At 27.0% G+C, this 21,639-nt stretch overlaps 1 long non-coding RNA gene across 11 annotated transcripts in view; it reads right to left on the bottom strand.

Moving 5' to 3' along the window:
- The window catches only part of LOC122273032 (uncharacterized), a 31,858-nt gene extending 12,362 nt beyond the window's left edge, over window positions 1-19,496 (bottom strand). For 2 of the 11 annotated variants that reach the window (XR_011637703.1, XR_011637693.1), the window contains exons 1-6: window positions 18,390-19,147; window positions 16,918-16,996; window positions 16,245-16,395; window positions 4,778-4,898; window positions 2,861-2,934; window positions 1,396-1,512 (exon numbers count right to left, since the gene is read on the bottom strand). This is a non-coding gene — a long non-coding RNA (uncharacterized lncRNA). Of the gene's footprint in view, window positions 1-1,395; window positions 1,513-2,860; window positions 2,935-4,777; window positions 4,899-14,978; window positions 15,743-16,244; window positions 16,396-16,913; window positions 16,997-17,196; window positions 17,362-18,389 lie in introns of those variants that run through there. The other 9 variants (XR_011637700.1, XR_011637696.1, XR_011637701.1 and 6 more) reach the window with 9 other exon arrangements.
- Window positions 19,497-21,639: the final 2,143 nt, after the last annotated feature.

The following is a 21,639-nucleotide window of genomic DNA, read 5'->3' as shown; positions in this document are numbered from 1 at the left end:
TTTTAAAAGGAGACCAAACTGTAATAACAGAGTGCTCAGCCATATTTTTTAACACAAAATAAGCACCTTTTAAGTACTTTTTTAGCACTCAAAAAATATTTTTAATCACTTTCCAAAAGAAAAATCATAATTAGGATCTGTGTACTAATAAAAAAAATTTCAATTGCTTAAAGTTCTTAATTTATAAGCATAAAATCAATAAAATTCAATAACTTTTAAAAAACTTTACATGATTGTGATAAAATAACTAGTTTCTGATAAATATTGCAGAGAAAATTGTGGAAATCAAGCATTTTTTGTATTTTGCATGAAGATTTAGAATTTAAATTGACACGGCAAGGAAAAAAATTTCTTTTAAAAGATAGAAAACTAAGCACTTCTTACAAACACCAAAAAAAAAGCACCTTTAAGGGCATATAATAATACAAAATGCAGCAAGAATATTTCATTACACATGCTTTTAATCCATAACTAATAAACAGAGAGAAATCAACATGCTATTTACATAGATGTGTTCTTTTAATTTCTGGAAGTTAATCAATTGTATTCCAGAAAAGTTCATTAGTTTTTTTTTTTAATTATATTATCATTGAAAAAGTGAATGAGTACTTTGAAACATTTCAAAAATGCATTTTTGAAATTACAAAATATTTACAATTGTGAATTTAGATATTTTTTTGCCAATAGTTTCGTTAAATATCTTCAATGAAATTGAAGATATATAGAGATTATGATATATAGATTTGTTTAAAAATGTTTCTTGTGTTTTGAGAACACAATTTATATTTTTTCACACAAAATACCTATATATAAGTATAATTTAATAATGTAAGTATAATTTAATAATTTATTTCTGCAGGTTTTATCACCTTTTTTACAAAATTTAAAAAAAAGGCTTTTCATAAGGCACACTATATGAAATAAAAGGAAACATTCAGAGTAACTACAGGCTTTTCCTTGTTATTTCAAAGTAAACAAAAAATGAGCTTAAAATTCAGACAACATTAAAATTCTAACAGCACTAAGATTTTATATACACTACATACATGCAGACAATTTTCTCTTAGATAGAAGAAACAAAAAATTTGCTCACTCTAATAAAGTGGTATTTTAAATCTGTAGCTTCAAAAATGCATCTGAATGCTTGATTACTAAAGCTCAACTGAATGAAAATGTAATGCAGAATTTGTAGCAATATTTAAAATTTCAAAATTTTTTTGATTTTGTTAAAAAAAATAATTCAAAAGTTTGTAAGACTTGAATATTTTCTATGAGCATAAAAGATTTCCCCAAAAGTTAGGAATCTTCTAATGTTTTCATGAAAGCTGACAGCTATGCAGTTTAATTTTTTTTTACCTAGAGTTATTACGAAACATACAATGACTATTACCATACCTACATACATGGATATCAGAATAGGATTTCAGTTTTTTCCATTCAGCCATTCTTTAGCTGTAAGTGATGGAGTAGGTGCAGCAGTGTCAGGAGCAAATCTTCTTGAAATTGCTCATACTAATTAAAAATAAGTTTTGAATATAATTTATAAGTAAATATATAAAACCAGTTACGATACATTTTTGATGCTTAATGAATAAAATCAAGAAATATCATCAAGACAAGCGATAATTACTATAAGACATCATGACATGAATACATCGCCTGGCAAAAGGTAAAACAGTAACTAGAATCAAAAAAGGAATTCTCTGTTCTAAAGTAGAACTTAAGAGAATTTCCAAGGGTAGTTACGAAGTTAGTTGTAAATATGTTGACTACAATATCTTTTATTCTTTTCTGTTTATAACTTCCTACATGAATGAAAAAGGTAAAAATATCAAAGTTTTTTCATACGAAAAAAAAAGGAAATACTGTCAAACCTTATTAATGCAAACCACTTAGGGATAAATATCGCTTTACATGAAATATATGTTTGGTCCCGAGAGTCAGCAATAAATTATTATTGCATTTTACATAATATTTAACATGAATATTTCTTACTAATTATCGCTTTACATGAAAGGTCACAACACAGATAAGAAGCATGTGCATAATGTGCTAATTATTCATTTTGAGGAATGCGATTTCTATTATCCACGTTTGTTAGGAGTAGCAGATGGGTAAATAAATAAAATAGTTAAATAAAGTTATTGAAATTTTTAAGCTTATTTTAATTTGTTTGGTACACAAGCGTAGTATATGATATGTATTAACAGTACGTAATAAATTGTGTTCATAATATATCGGATAAGATGAAATCTGGTTGACATAAATAATTCTGATAGTCCCGCAAATTTCGTGTTAACGAGGTTCGGAAGAAAATTCAAAGTCAGAGGAGAAAAGTTTTTTCGTTACCAGCTCTTAAAATTATTAAATGTTTTCTTTTAAGAAACAAAAGCATCCTTAGTAGTTAATGTGATATTTTTCTAAAGGTATTTCAGCATTTCTACCGTCTAAGCAATACAGCCTGTTGTACATCAACCCATCATTTTTTTCACCTGACATTAATCGAACACTATGAATCTCCATCTGTTTTAGATCTGGGTAACCTTTGTTTCTTTTCACTCTTTTCCTTACTATGCAGTTGGGGAAATTTGGTTTAGTAAAGAGATCAACCTTGTGCTAAACCCCCAAAGTTATCTTTGTACAGTATCTTCCCTCTGACCTGGGTTACTTTGCCTTAGCTACCCTAACATAACGCCTCAGTAACCCCAAAAACATTTTGTAGTGAAATTAAGGCCAAGAAACATGCAAAATTTCATTGATTTTATAATATGCAATAAATTAGACATCATATGCATATTTTTTAGTTAAAATTTCTTTTGATTATTATTAAATAAAATAATAAAAATTAATAAATACTCACTAAGTATTATTAATTGAATGGTCTTATCTATGGCTAAAATCGTAAACTAGCAGTTGTTCTGTCATAGTGATAACCTAAGAAAAAGATTCAGAACATTTCTTATGTAAAGTATTTATATGCCAGACTATTTTTAAAAAGAAAAAATTAATTATTTTATTCATTTAAATACATTAAAAGTGAATTTTATCGCAAAAGAATTACAAAATATACTATTTTTAATTTTAAAACTTTGTTTAGTCAGATAGTTTTAATAGTGTCCAGATTCTGAAATTCAGAGATAATCTCAGAGTGATTTCCAGAACTTACAAAAACAAGTGTTTACAAACAACCTAGTTCTATAGATTGAAAGATTTGTATCTTTCTGTATCTTCTAAATAGTACCATTAAATTTTTATAAAATAAAGTTTCAGGGATTGTTAGGCTACTTCATTTTAATTTAATAATTACAAAGATGATGAATATATACAGTGCACAAAAAAATAAATGGATCACCTTGAATAACTTTCGATTTAATGATCAGTTCTAGAACTGAACTTAATGGTTTGAGGGGGTGACATCAAATATTGCTAATTAATTAGTGCCAATGAAAGTTACGAAATCTGATACAAAAATAAACTTTCTCAGAATAAACTTTTCGAAAGGTTTGAAATTCGGGCACTTAAAATATAGGAGTAGCAGCAGTCTCGGAAATATGGCCTCAATAGTTTGGACCCTTTAATGTTAATTTTACTTTTACCGTATTTCACCACATCTCGAAAAATATTTAAGCAAATTGAAGAATTTTAATTATAATTATTAGCTTAGTTTAGCCAAATATAATTCCATACAACAAATATTTTAAGTAAAAACTTATTATTTTATTTAGTAGTAAAAATAATTGAATTGTACGGTATACAATTTTGACATTATTTTAAAAATTGTATTTTTGCCTGGAAAAATAAAAAAATTGAGCAAAATTGATGGAATAATTTCTAGAGAAATTAAATTTTAAAAATAAATCTTCTTCAAAATTTGATTTTTCAGAAACTACTCGAATGATTTCGCTAAAATTTTACATTTAGAAATTTACAACTGCATTCTTTAAAATGATCCAAAAACTTATATACCTTACAATTCAATAGTTTTTTTGACTATTACTATTAAATAAAAAAAATTATATATGCATACTAAAGTTATATTATACATGGAATCCTTAAAAAAAAATTTATAATTATAAGCAAAAACTTTTCAATTCGCTTAAAAAGTTCTCAGACTGAAGGTGAAATACATAAAAGGTAAAATTAACATTCAGGGGTTTAAACTTTGAACGGGTCTCTTGACCAGACTATTGGGACTATATTTTCCAGAATACCGCTAGATCCTATATTCTAGGAGTCAAATTCAAAACCATCAACAAAAAAAGTATGTTCATACAGAGAAAATACATTTATGTGTGTGACTTAAAACATCCTCTGCACTACTTAATCAGCATATTTGAGGTCACCCTCTTGAACCATTAAGATTGAGTCCTAAGAGGTGAAGATCCGATCATATTAAATCAAAAGCTATTCAGGGTTGTCCTTTTTATTCTGCGCACTATACATAAGGTAATTTAGTCAAAATCTATTATGTAAAAATTAACTAAAATGAGTCATAAAATAAGGAAGAACATAAAAAGTTTGCTACTTCAAAAAGAAAGAGTTTGCTTTTCTTCTCTACAAAAATTAATGATTAATATCTCATAAAATGTATAAATTAATTTAGTGTAAATAATTTAGTTCAATTCTGAATAGATAATTGTTGGCTGACCACCAAAAATTCAAGAAAGTATGTTTAAATTATAATTAAAAAAAAATCCTATGAATACAATTTTTTTCTAAATTGGAATGAGAAAAAGCCTTTAGAATTTAATTTAAAATAGACAAATATATAACTTACTTCTGACTCTGCCTGGAGGTATGGATGCAGAAGAAGATGTTGACCTACAAGAGGAACTGGTAGAAGAAGGAGGGCTGGGATTCAAACGCTGATCCATTAGAAGAGAATCGGTGTAGCTCACCTGCCGAGAAACAAAATGTTTTCAAGCAATGAATGTCAGATGCATAAAAATACAATTTGAACAAAAATATAACCTTCAGAACAAGAATACTTTTAAATAAAAAGCATTTGTGGAGAATCACACTATCTTATATTCTTTGGGTTTTATTACTAGCCAGTCAAACATTTACACTGAAGAGCCAAAAAAACTGGTATACCTGCCTAATATCTTCTGAACATCACGTTGCAAGGCATCCCAAATATATTCAATAATGTTCATGTCTGGGGATTTTGGTGGCCAGCGGAAGTGTCTAAATTCAGAAGAGTGCCGCTGGCCACCAAAATCCCCAGACATGAACATTATTGAATATATTTGGGATGCCTTGCAACGTGATGTTCAGAAGATATTAGGCAGGTATACCAGTTTTTTTGGCTCTTCAGTGTATAACAGTAACATTTCCTGTGTCTTGCAAGACAAATTAATTATGAAATTTGACAGCCACTATATATCAGGCACCAAAGCTTCATCCAATGCTCGCCACAGCACACATACTGATGAAGAACTGTTATTCATAGACTTCAGAGATAAAATTTAACATGAAATTAATATTTAAATGCAATATAGTGTTTTTCTTTCCTTAAAAAGAGAATAACTTCATGAAACAAGAAAGAAATTGAAGTAGTTATCATGTTGTAAAATGAATAAAATACTACCATAGCAATTAAAAAATAATTCAATGTATTAGTAGTGAACTCCTTTCTTTCTTTTTTTTTCTTTTTTTTTTTACAAATAGATCTGTAAGCTAACAAATATCACTACTGATGTCATAATGTCATATTAAAAATATTTGAATTGTCAAAATTAAATTCAAAACAATGGGCAATGCTTAACTAGTCAGAAAATTCTATTTTGTTTGCTTATCCCGCTTGAACAGTTCATAATAGAAAGCTATAACACTGACCTTCTTAGTGATTTAAGTTATAAATATGCCAAATTTCCTTGCTGTTGGTACACAGACTTAGCATGTCTTTTGTTTAACATAGCCTTAGAAAAAGTTATAAGAGATGCTGGCAAAAATACTCCAGGGACTATATTTAATAAATCAGAGCAGATTTTAGCTTACACCGATGATGTAGACATCATCACAAGATCTTGGACTGCACTGATGAGAATGTGGAGAAAACAAAATATATGTATTGTGGTATAATGGTAAATACCCCTAAATTGTTTAAAATAGATTCTCTTAAATTTGAATCTGTAAAAAATTTTACTTATCTAGGATCAGAAATAAACTATCATAAAGACATTAATCCTGAAATCAGAAAAAGAATAATCGCAGTCAATTGCTGCTTCTATGGTTTAATATCATTGTTGAAATCTCACTTAATGAAAAGAAAGACGAAGATTTTACTTTACTTTATTAGGTATTAATCAGTTTTGACTTATGATTCAGAGACATGGACTTTAACAAAAAGGAAAGAAAAGTTATTAGCAACCTTCGAAAGGAAGGTCCTACGAACCATCTTTGGCGCTATCCTTGATAACAACAACTGGAGAAAAAGATATAATTTTGAAATATATAAGATCTTTAATAGTGATGATATCATTAAATCTATTAAACTAAGTAGAATGAGATGAGCCGGGCATGTAGTGAGAATGAGCCCAGAATGAACAGCATTAAGAGTCTTTAATGCAACCCCCTCCAATAAAAGGCCAAGAGGAAGGCCCAAAATGAGATGGAAAGACTATGTGGATGAAGATTTTACCATCCTAAAAGTAAAGAGCTGGAAATCAATTGCTGGGAGAAGGGCAGAATGGGAAAAATGAGTACTTACATCATATTTACTCCGTTAATCACAAAGCTAAGGAACTAGTAAAAGTCTTTATTACTTAGAATTGGAAAAAAGTTTATAGAATCATTCTATCAAAATAAGTGAACATGAAAATATTTAGAGTAAAGCTGTTAATTGTTTCAAAAATTATAGAAAAACGTAGATATTTTAAGTTCAATGTGAGCTTTTGCAGCTATCTTGAATTTACTGAAGAGGTCAGAGTGGTACAAAACTTAAACTATGCTATCTTGACAGGGAGGTGTAGTTTTTGATGAATTTGTTCATGTCAATAGAACCAAAAGTTTAATACTTAATGTGATTTATTGAAGAAAAAACAATAAAAATTTAAACTAATAAATATTTAAGCATCTGATGCTGCTGTCTGGGCAAGTGAGGTAATGTTTTGTAAGTTTCCTTTATTCTAAATTGAACATGATCAAAAGAAAATAAAGAATTAAAAATTCTGTTTTTAAATCCGAACCAAGTTTTTGGTGCCAGAACAGAATTTGAAGACATTCAAATAGTCAATCATGAAATAATAATTTCTCTCAAAAGACAAGAGCTTTAAAAGCTCTTGTCTTTTAATTTGCACTTTTCAATGCATAGCTGTCAAGCGAAGTTATGTATTTTTTCATGTGCTTTTTTTTAAAATAATATCAAAAAAGGCAAGACCCAAAGCTAGATTTTAAAATTTAGAAGTAACAAGATAATAAGAGAGAGAAGAAATAAGTGTGTAAAAAAATACAATTTAACGCATTTGTGTGCTTAAAATTGCTATTAAATATGTCCTCCATATTGTTTTGTTCTGAATATGATTAAAAAAAAAGCCAAGAATACAAAACTAAAAGCTTTCATATAAAAACTTTTAAATTACCATTTATTTAAAAAAAATTAATTAATATGCATCAGATATAAAAACAAGTAAAAGTATTGAAGTTTGGAAGTTATAAGGGTTTTTATATGCAAATAGGTTTAACTAAACATATTTACTTTTTATGCACAAGTTTGGATTTAGCAATTTTTACTGTACTATGATCATTTTAAGAACTCAACGAACTTTACCAGTGTGTGTAGCCAAGCATCTCAAAAATAAGTGAAAAAAGTACTTTTTAAGCACTCAAAAAATATTTTTAAGCCCTACATACATTTACAAAATGTGAAATAATTTTTAANAATCATTCTATCAAAATAAGTGAACATGAAAATATTTAGAGTAAAGCTGTTAATTGTTTCAAAAATTATAGAAAAATGTAGATATTTTAAGTTCAATGTGAGCTTTTGCAGCTATCTTGAATTTACAGAAGAGGTCAGAGTGGTACAAAACTTAAACTATGCTATCTTGACAGGGAGGTGTAGTTTTTGATGAATTTGTTCATGTCAATAGAACCAAAAGTTTAATACTTAATGTGATTTAATGAAGAAAAAAACAATAAAAATTTAAACTAATAAATATTTAAGCATCTGATGCTGCTGTCTGGGCAAGTGAGGTAATGTTTTGTAAGTTTCCTTTATTCTAAATTGAACACGATCAAAAGAAAATAAATAATTAAAAATTCTAGTTTTTAAATCCGAACCAAGTTTTTGGTGCCAGAACAGAATTTGAAGACATTCAAATAGTCAATGATGAAATAATAATTTCTCTCAAAAGACAAGAGCTTTAAAAGCTTTATATTTTAATTTGCACTTTTCAATGCATAGCTGTCAAGCAAAGTTATGTATTTTTTCATGTGCTTTTTTTTTTAAATAATATCAAAAAAGGCAAGACCCAAAGCTAGATTTTAAAATTTAGAAGTAATAAGACAATAAGAGAGAGAAGAAATAAGTGCGTAAAAAAATACAATTTTACGCATTTGTGTGCTTAAAATTGCTATTAAATAGGTCCTGCATATTGTTTTATTCTGAATATGATTAAAAAAAAAGCCAAAAATACAAAACTGAAAGTTTTCATATAAAAACTTTTAAATTACCATTTATTTAAAAAAAATTAATTAATATGCATCAGATATAAAAACAAGTAAAGGTATTGAAGTTTGGAAGTTATAAGGATTTTTATATGCAAATAGGTTTAACTAAACATATTTACTTTTTATGCACAAGTTTGGATTTAGCAATTTTTACTGTACTATGATCAGTTTAAGTACTCAAAGAGCTTTTCCAGGGTGTGTAGTTAAACATCTCAAAAATAAGTGAAAAAAGTACTTTTTAAGCACTCAAAAAATATTTTTAAGCTCTACATACATTTACAAAATGTGAAATAATTTTTAAAGACCTTACATGATCCAGATAAAATAACTAGTTTCTAACAAAGAACTCAAAATAATTATCATCATTACTTTTCCTCATATCTCATAAGGATAGATCCCATCGCTTGTCAAGATAGGAACACAAATCCCCAACTTTCTTCCAGTTGGCTTTCTAAGTAATATAAACATGCAGTACCTAGCTATTTTACAATACCTAGACACTTTAATAGATGCAGACATTTTAAAATAGCTGCAACTGTTTGGAAGTTAGATACTTTAACTTTACTGAGCACTATGTATATATACTGTATTAGATTATTTCGTTATATAGAAGCTCCCCTGATTTTGATGTACTTTAATTTAGGACAAAATAAACATATGCCAAACATTTAAATGGTTTAATAATATCTGACTCTTACTAAATAAAAATTATCAATTTAAAATTATACGGACTTATAAGTTTAGAAGTCTAACAAAAAGTTTTTATAATGAAAATTTAGGGTCAGTCAGTTTTCAAAAAAACTTTTCTTCTGAAGGTCGATACTTTTTGCAAAACAAGCTTATTTTACTAGTAAAATACAAAATTATTATAATTTTATGCTGGAATATTTTCTTAATATTTTATTTAAAATCATATGAACGATTATCTTGACTTGAAAAATAATAGACTGCACTTGAGAAAAAAACAGAATATGTCATACAATACAGACTTTATAGTAGGCTAAGGAAAAATTAAAGAAAAAATAAGAACATTTTTCTGAACAGCAGACATTTGTCTAACTACTTTTAAAAAAGACAAAGGGCAAACTAAAAAACATATAATTTGGTCTACTGAAATATAAAGAAAAATAATTTATTGATTTGTTAAACAATTAATTTGAATTTCTCTGCTTTATGATTGTTTCGAAATTGAAAGTTTTTCCTGATATTTCAGAATCAATAAAACTCAGAGTTAATGACTCATATCAACAGGTAAAATTCAAACATATATAGCTAACAATTCAGATTATTCTCATCAAGAATCATATAAAAGTATCAGTAGAATAAATCAAAATAATCATTTTAATGGTAACCAAAAACAAATTGGAAAAAAAAGCTGAAGAGTAAAATTTAAAAAAAATCAATTCAGCATCTTCAATCTCATGTTTTTCTAAAACAAAACTATTTGAGACAATAAAACAAAAGCTTACTAGAAAGTGATGATGCAAATCAAGTTTATTATGGGGATTGATGGACTGAAAGAGAATATTAGTGAGGAAACTATGTTTTGTGCCTCTTATGGAAATCAAGGCATTTGAGTTTGGATAAGCAATTATACAACAGTATCGGAAAAAGTCCATGAAGCTAATGTGATCGTATGGAATTGCATGAGAACAAATGAAGATGATTTCATTTTCCAACTAGCCCCACATCATACATTAAAATATTTTAAGATCTCGCTTAACACAAAATTACAATGCCACAGTAGCAAGTTATTACCAATTTCCCAGATCTTACCCAAATTTTTGGATATTAAAGAAAAAACTATAAGAAGTTGCTCTAATAAAAAAAGTTGAGCTAATGAAAAGCAATAGGACTACTAAGACTTGCCAAACACTTGTTTATTCCATGCAACATTGTTTATATGCAGTGATCAAAGTTAAAGGTGATGGTAAAAAATAAGACACTTTTTTTTCCACCTTTTATAAATGAATTGTAGTGTTTTTAATGAAATATTTTGGATCACATAAAATTTCATTCTTATGTTTTAGTTCTTTTAAAAATAACATTATATATATATATATATATATATATGATTCATGCATTATTGGAATTAATTAAGATCAAGTACTTGTATAAATACAACAAAAAATTTGCTCCCAGGGGTATAATTATTTTATTATGAGGTATTTAACAAAAGGAACAATCAACATATCACAATTTTGATCATAATGAGTAATTAAAGTTAGTAGTGCAAATGAAGAAGCCACTTTTTAACTAAAACTTTTCTTCAAAAGCAAATTTTGTGATTTTAACTACTTGGTTTATGTTAATGTTAAACTAAATACTTTTTTGGTAGAGAAAAACCTATTACCTTTGCTCAAGAGTACGTAGAAAATCTGCTACAAAAATAATTTTATTTAAAATCAGACAATATAAGTTAGTGATATAGAACAAGTAATTGAAGATCTAAAACATATTTACAAATAAATCCGTTTTCTGATTTATTACTTAATTAACAGAAAAATTATTAAATTTCGCATAAGAATTTTGAAAAACTCAATAAATGCTTCTATGAAAAAATTTACACTAAAAATAAACAATATTAAACAACGAGAAATAAGTTTTATTTCTTTGAGAATTTATAATTTATATGATTAAAACTAAAGTATTTTATTTATGTAAATGTTAATATAACTGAAAAAATGCTTTTTATGAATTAATTTTTTTTTAAATGTGTGATATACATTTTGTAAGTTGCATCATAAGAAAAGAAAGTTATATTGATATTAGTAATTATATTAAATTTAACTAAATTTATTTGTAAATAGGATAACACATTAAAATTTCTTTTCTTGCCAGAAGAGATTCAGAATATCAAAATTGTACAATGTTAAGAGAAATTTAGCAGAGTTAAAAATGAAGATCTTATTTTGCTCATTTTTTAGGTACCGACAGAAAAAAAAACTAATTAGTTTCAAAAAACTATATTTTCTCAAAGCTTAAGTGTATTTTTATTTTCATAATTTTCATTCGATGTTCGATCAATATATTTTGCTTTCCTTTTTTAAATCAAAAGAATTTAGAATATTTGCATAAATGTTTAAGTTGTAATTTTAACTACTTTAAGATCTAAATCTCGTAATTTCAATTAGGATCTTTTACTTAGTCTTATTTTAAAAAAAACTATAATATTATATATTTTAATATATAATAAAAGGATATTTGGTTTCTTAAAAAAAGAAAAAAAGTCTTACATAATACAAAAGTTAGTGATTTCAGATTAAGTTATTTGTCAATATTTTTTAGCTACATAGTAAACTCCCGATTATTCTGGGAGTAGAATGGGCCACAAAGTGCGAATTAGCAAATTCATGCATAATCCACAAAGATATTAAAAATGACACACATCATCAATTTTTTTAAAACATAATTGATCCATTTTTAAAAGTTCACTGGTTGTAGGCACAAAATATACGAAAATTTTCAGAAAATGCATATTTTCTATGCGATGTTATCTATTTTCTTTAAAACAGTAAATAACTTTTCAATAAAATATCATTTAAAATATTTTCTATGATATTTTAATTAATTATTTATTTATTAGAAAATAATTTATGATCTTTGTGTGTTTTTAAAGCATTTAAGTGAGGAAACAGTAATTGCATTTTCTCATGCAAAGGCAATTCAAAACTGTAACTAAATTTTTGTTTAAAAAGTTTCTTCATTGCTAGTCATTGATTTGTAAACTTCAAACTATTATCAACATTAAGTTCATTATGAGATGAATTCCTAATTGACTATTGACTTAATTTAAACATTAATAGAAATTATGCCATTGAGTAAAACCTTTTTTTAGTTGCTTGTTCATAGTTATGAAAAGTATTTTACTCCATCTTGGCAAATAATAGATACATAATAACATAGTTTATTTTTAAAATAATAGTACTTAAATTAAAAATTATTTAAGACTGAGAAAGACTGTTTTAAAATATAATTTTGCTATTCTTTTTTTAAAAAATCCTGCTATTATATCTTTATTAAATTTCCCTTCCTTAGAGTTATTAATTTTTAGATATGCAGAATTCTGAAAATGGCACAAAAATTAAAGAATTTCTAAAAAAATAAGAAGAAATAGTAGACATCGAGAACATTTCAAACAATATTTTTCAAATGGTATCTAAAGTAAAAAAAAAAAANAACTTGAGAAAATAGATAATTCTAATCATTCAAACAAAATAAAGCAAAGTTTTTCATTGTTTTAAACAAAAGCCTTACAAAATTTTGTCTTTACATAACAGTAATAATTTTATTAGAAGATGGTTTTTACATAGTTTGATATTAAAATGATTCCGTTCTTGCAGAATTAATAGCAAAAAGCAGTTAATTTTACAATTCAGTGATTTTATAATTGGAGGTTCCTGTATTAATGATACAGTTAAATCACAGTAGTAAAACATAAAATAAAATGCTCAGAAATTTTTTTTATATTCACAACATAATAAAAATAATTTAATAATCAGAAAAAATCCCGCTAGTCAAAATAGTTCTAATAAACAAGTAAGCAAGGAAATACCGGTGGAGGGATTAACCAAATATATCATCATATCAAGCATTTCCTTTACCTGGCTCTAAATATGAACATACTCCATTTTTATTTTCATTAGCTTGACTCTTCAATTTATTTTCTCTTTTAAAGAATTCTAGACAGGGTTTAAGCTGAGTCTAAAAATTCATTAGCAAAAAAGCTAAAATCTGAAAAAAAGTTTTAGCAAAATGCTAAAATGCCATTAGGCTTATAAAATTACTTTATATCAAACAAGTACTGTAAGTTATCTGACAAAGAATAGCGTAATGTACAAGAATATCAAAAATAATACCTACAACAAAAAAAACACATTTATTATTTATCAAAACATTTTGGTTTATAATTAACAATCTTCCTTTCTTTCATGTTTGCCCATTTTACAAATGCTTCTTGAAAGTTAAATGCACTTTCAGGGCCCTCAATATTAATCATTAACAAATTGTTTACATGGTTGATTAACAACCTGTTTCGAATATTAGTTTTTATAAAATTAAGGCAGCTAAAGCCCCTTTCACAGTCAACAGTGTGCATTGGTATTGTTGCACAATACTCTATAACAGAAGTTATTAATGGGTACTGTTCAGACACATCATTGGTATATAAAAATAAAAGTAATTCATTAAATGACATATTTTTACATTGTTGCATTAAGATGTGCTTAAATAATCCTTATTCACAAAGTAATTCAGTTTCTGTAAATACGGCTAATGCTAGCCTATGTGCCACACAGCTTTTTTTTTAAATGGAATTTAGTAAAATCCTTTAGCAAAAATGCGAAAATGCTTTGTTGAATTTTAGCATTTTTGAGGGGTCTTTTCGCATTTTGCGAAAAAAGCTACCGTAGCGGAAACCCTGATTCTAGATAATATATTTTGCAATATACTTTGCACATTATCTCTGTTTAATGTCTAAAGAGCAAATAGTTCAGCATTACAGCTATTTATTTTGTTAACCAAAAATCTGATTCCTAATCAATTGTGCAGAATTTTTTTATCATATTCTATGTCTTATTATATAATATAATTACTAAAAAAAATTCTAAAAGGCAATTGATATGTTAAATTCAAAATTTATTGAAAAATTGGACCAGGAAAATAAATTTTTCAACTAACATTATTAAGTACTCAATGTAAAGACAGCTCATTAATTTGCTTGAAAGTAATCCCCCTGTTGACAACAAATCATACATTCTTAAATCCTTAACATGTAGTAAAGCATTCTCACAACAGCCTGCTGTAGGTCAGGAGGGTCACACAAGTTAAAACTCTACAATTCCTAACCAATGGCATGATTAAGTACAAGTTGCTTTTACTTCTTGAAGTTATACCCACCCTAGCACATTGATAGCTTGGTGCCTTTAACCTCTGAGTCGATTCTCAAATAATTTCTGTGAGTATTAAATTGTCTTTTAACATGTTGAGGTCCACATCAGCCATCAGTGACCGACACTGAACCTTTTGTTTTGGCCGCGTCAGTCACCGGTAAGGGACAATGTTAAATATGATACAAAACAAAACAAAAAATTAACATTGTTTTAAGCAATTACAGAGAACTTATTCAAAATTTGCTTAAATTTTCTTTATTTAAAATTTGTTAGTAGTAGTGTGCTCAACATTGTTATACCACATTAGAGTACTTCTGAGCAGAAAAGGGATTTCCTTAAAAATACAGGATAAAAAAATATTTATCAAAAAAAATAATGAATGATTCTTAATATATTAGTCATTAACCTACTCACTTGATATATTCTAACTAAGTAAGCTAGAAAAGATAATGTTTTTATCTGTGCAGGCATAAAGTCAACATAAACTTCTCTGTTGAAAGATGGATTGCTGTTAAAATAAAACCAAACAAAACAAAAAATAAAATTTCTACAAACATTTTGCATTTTGTCTGCTTTTTTCCCAAAGAACAAATTAAATGTATAAAATTTAATGTTTAACTTTGTCCCACAGAGTCATTGAACATAAAATTCTTTCACAGAATACAATTGAATAAGTAAAAAACAATACTGAAGAATTTTATTGTATAAAACCGCTTTGACTTGATCATTTGGTATAAAATAAGTAAAAAAGAAAGACATTAAGGTATATCCTGCATGCAAGTAGTTAATTTAAAAAGTTTCTCTCTATATTTTCTGCAATATTTTGACTGTAAACATCATAAAAATAAAATTAAAATGACAAGCGAGTCAAGGATAAAACAACAATCAAGATCAAAATCAATAAAATAGATTTTACAGCAAAAATCATGCAGGTTGACCATTTGTAATGTACCAATTTGATGGCCTAGTTTGAGAAGTGGTCAGTATATTAAGAGGTGAGACAAGAGTGGTGTAAATTTTAGTCTTGGTATACCTAGTGGGCTGATCAACTTAATAGGCTACATTGTACTCCATAGTAAAATATTTGTTTGAATTAAGAAAGTTTTATTTTTAATAAGTGTAACAAAGTAATAAAATATGTTATACACGATATCATCAATACTCCTTAGACTATTTTTTTAGTTGAATGTATGACATTGTTTTAAGATATTTAGAAAAAAACTAACTCACACTTTGCAATATTTTTGCTGCAAGCCTTTACAAAGAAAAAGAAAAGACATTCCAGCTTCAATCAAGGATAAAAATAAAAACTGAGACCAATAGAATAAATCTGTTTTTATTTAGATACAAGAAAATTATAAAAAAACAAATACTTTATAGCAAAAATGAGAATCAATGCCAGATAAATCAAAATCTATGTAAATATTGACAATGATCATTATCAACTGAAATCTGCTTCTAATTTCTGGAATTTAAAGCATCTGCAACATTTTTAATACTTCCAGAGATTTCTTAGTTATCTTATATGTATAAATTATCATCTAAGAGTAATTTGGCAAACAAAGAGACAATTATGAAAGCATTTATCACTTCATAAACTATTTCAACATTGAAGCATAGTCACTAATATTAAACTTTCTATAATCAAAAAATAAGTAAATAATATTAAAATTAAGTTACCTCTGTTGAGCTGTGGGTTGTAATGTAATAGTTGTCATTATCAATAGTATAAATGAACACTCATTTTATATAGCTGGTACATCAAGACAACAATTATAGGTAGCTCTGTCAGTGCCTTTAAGGACATAGTAGCCTTTGGGATTAAATTGACCTGTAAAAGAAATAAAATACATAAACAATATTAAAAAAAAGAAAAATCCTAAAGTAACAATTCTTAATGCTAGAAAGTAAAGAAAAAGTAATTTTGTAATTTTTAGTTTAACATTTTTTTAAACACACATAAAACTGGAGAACCATGTTATTCATTTGGCTAAGAGAATTACCTACCAGTTAAACTTTATTGATACAATAAATTGTTATGCCTCCATTATGTATTATAAGCAACAAAGTATGACATTTATAAGAGAATGGGTGAGTTCAGGGACAGGGAGCTTTTGGAGCTTGCTCCAAGTCCCTTCGGTTTCTGAAAAGTAAACAATCATTTGACAGTTGACTTTTTGAGTGATCCAGTTCATATTTTTCATGTGACATCATTATTCTACATTTAATAATTCTTTCAACAATATTTTAAATAATTCTATCAGGAAAAACAAACAACAAGAAAAAAAGTTAAAATTTAAAAAAATAATAAAATACAATTTATGATATTTGGAAACCTAAGGAGCGTACATACTGATACTGGCTTGATCCTTCTGTTTAAAATGCATCAATCAAATTTTCATTTTCGAAGTTTCACATTAATTTTTATTCTTCTGAAAAGGATAAAATAAAAATAAAAAACTGTCTGAGTATCATTGAAAATACTTGCATAAAAAATTAAAGTTTATTTTCAAAATATTTTAATTCAATACAAAATTGTTTGTTAATAAAAAAAAATTTAATAACTCTAATCTTTATCTCAAGATTAAAACAATAAAAAAAATTCTGTTTGTGAATTGTATTGCTAGAATACCTAAGAGCAAGTTCCAAAATCTCCAAGGCAGAGAACTAACCCAAAGTAAAAGGACACAGGTAATGCTGTAAGCTGGCTTTTCAATGACTTAGGTAACAAGGTTGTTTTTCAATTTTTGTAAGTTATTCCAATTGAACATAATAAAAACTAAGTTTGAAAAGTAAATTTCCAAATTCCAAATGTAACTTCCTTTTTTTTATAGCTTGAATATGTAATTAAAGATAGTTAAGTCAGCTGCATGTTTTTAAAAAAAATTATAAAACATTGTAAATGTAAAAAAAAAAAAAGTTTTATGCAATCTGTAATCAAAAGAAATTGTATGTAAATCGTTATTTAATTTAATATTTATACTGTAGAAGATTAACAATGCAGCTTGACTTTCTAAACAATATTTTACTTTTCATGAAAATATACCTTAAGATTGATTTAGAAAAAGTTTACTCTTAAAAACTTTGCATTAAAAATGCAACAAAAAAGCTAAACAAATAGAGGTAATTCAAAACTGTGGGATAAGACATAGAACAAAGGATTAAAACTCTCAAATAAAAACTCTAATTTCTTTTCCAATTATTCTAAAATAGTACAGTTACAAGTCAAAATCATAGGTAGCTCCATAAGCTCTTGTAATTAAGTTGTTAAATCCGTAAATTAAATTGATACAATTTAATCATAATTGAAAAGTACATTCTTAAAATCAAAATTAATATTTTCTATTCACTTCCAGCCCCTGCTCTTATAATTTACTTATAATTACTGTTTTAAAGTTGGAATATATTCCCAACTAAATGTTGAATCTTATTCTGTATTGAAAGGGTTCTGCTATAATTTAAATCATTTTTAACCCTACAAACTTTCTATAAACAAAAGAATTTAACTTGCATTTATTTCATTAACTAGAATATTTATTTATTTTTTTAATTAAATTCTACGAACGTTAAAAATTTTTGATGTTAAAATGGACTTATGCCTTATGTAATATATTAAAAAAAAACATGGATTTTCCTTTTTTTTTATTTATTTCCATTTATGTTTTTTTTAATAAATTAATTCTGATTCTGTTCTTTTCCTGGGTAATTAGTTTTTAATTTTAAACAATTAAGAGTATTCAATTTTATGCAAATATATTAGTATAAGGTTAACTTATAAAAAGAATTTAGTGCCTAGAATAATGATGTTTTTATAACAATTACTACCTATAATTGCTGTCAACATGTCTGTCTTAATTCTTGGTCACAGATTGAAGGACTAATTCAATACATAGAAGAGCAATATGATGTGACACTTTGCAATGTGTTTTTGTAACAATTACTACCTATAATTGCTGTCATTATGTCTGTCTAAATTCTTGGTCACAGATTGAAGGACTAATTCAATACATAGAAGAGAAATATGATGTGACACTTCTCCGTGTATCTTAAACTTTTAACACACCTACAATGTACTATTTAAAATATGAATGATAATATTTACACTATTTATACCTTATTAGCAAGAACGGCTTTATAAATGGTTAAAACAGTCAAAAACTGACGCATATCAAAACCTTGACAACCATGGAAAGAACTGATTTCACTTTTTTCTACATATGAGAGCAGTCAAATAGTAAGATCTCAAACAACTAATGACAGCTGTACCTAACACTTTATTGTAAAGGAAATTTGTACACGAAATACCTTAGAACGTCCGAATTTTTTGTACACGAAATACCTTAAATTTATTTAATCAGATGATAATAAAGAAGAATCTAAAGTAGGTTTACGAAGAGCTCGAAGAAAGGGAAAATAAATACTTATGTGGTATCATAATTAATAATCTTTAAAAAGAAGGTTTAACATTTCACGCCAATATATCCTATTACAACAACAAAAGCCTTAAAAAATTCTAAGATTATAAAAGGTATTAAAAGAGGGGCAATTAATTAAATAATATGCCAACAACCTGTAATGTTTCTAGAAACTCGCTAGAGGATATAGTAGACCCTAGACCAGTGTTTCCCAAAGTGTGGTACGCGTACCCCTAGGGGTACGGGAACATTTTAGAGGGGGTACGCGTTCCTATGCCAAATATCTTGCAACAAACGAAAATTAAAAAAAAATGTATTTCAAAACAAAGTTAGTCATGAAAATTTACGATTACGTATTTTTTAAAGGCTACTTTTAGCTGAGTTAACAGTTAATAATTAGTGGTGTCAACAGTCAGTTGTGCTTTTTAATTTTTGTGCAATTTTTTTGTAGTAAAAAATTCATTAATTTTCTTATTAGTGGTACACAGCGTTACGAAAAATTTAGAAGGGGTACAAAAAAATCATAAGTTTGGGAAACACTGCCCTAGACCATTAAAACTGTAATGCTTTGCTTATTTCTACCCATTTTGTGAATGAGTTAAATTTAATTTAATGTCGAAATCACGTGAGTTAGATTAAAGCGAATATTGTCTTCTACTACCATTTTGAATTGAACAACTTGGGTTTTGGTGGAGGGTCTCTAGTTTCAAAATATTGGTACCTTGGCCACCAGAATATAGGTATATTATTGTTTGCCAAGATTGGTACTATACAATAAAAAGTTCCCTGTTGGATTCCGTGGTAGCATGTTACATTTGAAAAAGAGCCTCAGAGCTCAAATAAATCTTGATAGGCTAAATTAAGCCTTACCTATTGAAACGCATTGCTATAAGCGAAAGCAAAGAGCACGCCGCACTTTACTATACTCAATACTATACAATAAATAAACACACAGTTCGTAATACCTTCATAATACATAAGCTATAATAACTGAACTGATCTGTTTTGTGTAATTATTATATATGTTAGCTTTGACGAGTTTGAAATGATAAAGTTTAATAGACTGCTATATAATATTCGCCCAAATCAATTAAGGACGTATGCTGGTTATGGACAAATACTTGCTGGCAGAAAGAATAAACGTCGCTCTATGCTTTCCAAGTTGATTGATAATGAAGATAAAAAAGTAGGTACTCATTTCTAAATCCTTTTATACAAGTTTCGAACTCTCGAGCTTTTCCCCCTTTTTATTTATTGTAATTATAGAATATTTATATGTACATCAAATTAGCTTTTTCTTTTGTTAACTACAATATATATCTATTTTTAAACAAAATTTTTACAATTAATAATGTTTTATTTCTTAATTTTTAACAATGAGAGAAACAAAGATGTATCATTACCTGTTCCAAATACCTTTGCCCATCAGCTGCAGGGACCATCTTGTGATGGAATGCAAGAAACTTTTATAAGCATTTTTCAATTATAGATACAAAAAATTTGGTTAATACTTCAAATAATTTTTTTTATCAGAGAAATATCTATAGCATTTGGGTAAATTATCCAATTAATATTACACATAAATGGTATTTCTAAGGACATTGCACTGTTTTTCTATTTGCTAGACTTATAGTACTATTCTTTTCTAGTTTTAAAATGCACTATTTCAGTTAGAAAAGAATTGTGGCAGAATCGCAGCGACATTGTCACAGAAACGTTACAGAGTTCTTGCAGAAAGAATTTTTCTTCAGAAAGTAAAAAATTTTGGTTCTCTTTCTTTAAAATAATACTTAAAAGATGCCTTTTTCGCGCATCGGAGGGGAAAGAAATGTTCGTAATTTTTCGATTCTTATTTGAGAAAAATGAAAAATAAAGAACGTTGAATCAAAAAATTTTCTTCTGCAGAAATTTTTGAAAGATTTTTTTTTCCCTTTCAGAGGGGAAGAATACTTGTGATTTTTTAATTTTGGTTTTCTTTTCTTTCACTGATTTTATGATTTTTAATTATTTTTTTTATGTGATAATGATTTACGAAATGCAAAAAAGAAATAATTAGTGTGTTATTTCTTTTACAAAATGGGCTAATATTGCCGAGATATTAGAATATAAAAAATATTACATATTCATTTTTAAAAAAATACATTAAGTTTTTGTCATGTATTTAGCCGTGGGAGGCTATGTTTACGAATTATCACGCCTACGCAATTGAATTGGGACTTTCCCTCTAAAAGTTTCAGTTTAGTTTTCCTCACCTGTTAGTGTTGCGTTAAGACGCATCTTCTGTATTCTAAATGTTGTAAATTAAATAGTGTTATTTAAGAGTGTTATTTCCTAAACCCCCACGCTATGGGACAGTACAATTTTATTATACCCTAATAGGTTTTTCTTTGTGAATACAACATTCCTGTTACTTTAAATGTCATTAATAACATATGCATTAGTTATTATTAAAAGTATCTTGCTGAAAGATATTAGCGCTAGAGAGGTTTGTCGCAGAATGCCAAAAAATTCTGTTACAGGGAATAAAATAATGTTTACTCTGATCATAATTATTGCTTATCATAATTCTTTATAGCTGTATTCCATGATTAATTCTAATCCTGACAATTTGTAATTAAAATTATGATCTAAGTACTGGATTAATAATAATTTTTTTTAAG

Source organism: Parasteatoda tepidariorum, chromosome 9 (assembly GCF_043381705.1).
Source record: "Parasteatoda tepidariorum isolate YZ-2023 chromosome 9, CAS_Ptep_4.0, whole genome shotgun sequence".
Classification (NCBI taxonomy): Eukaryota; Metazoa; Arthropoda; class Arachnida; order Araneae; family Theridiidae; genus Parasteatoda; species Parasteatoda tepidariorum.
Note: the sequence above shows the minus strand (reverse complement) of the source record. Positions and strands in the feature narration are given on the sequence as shown.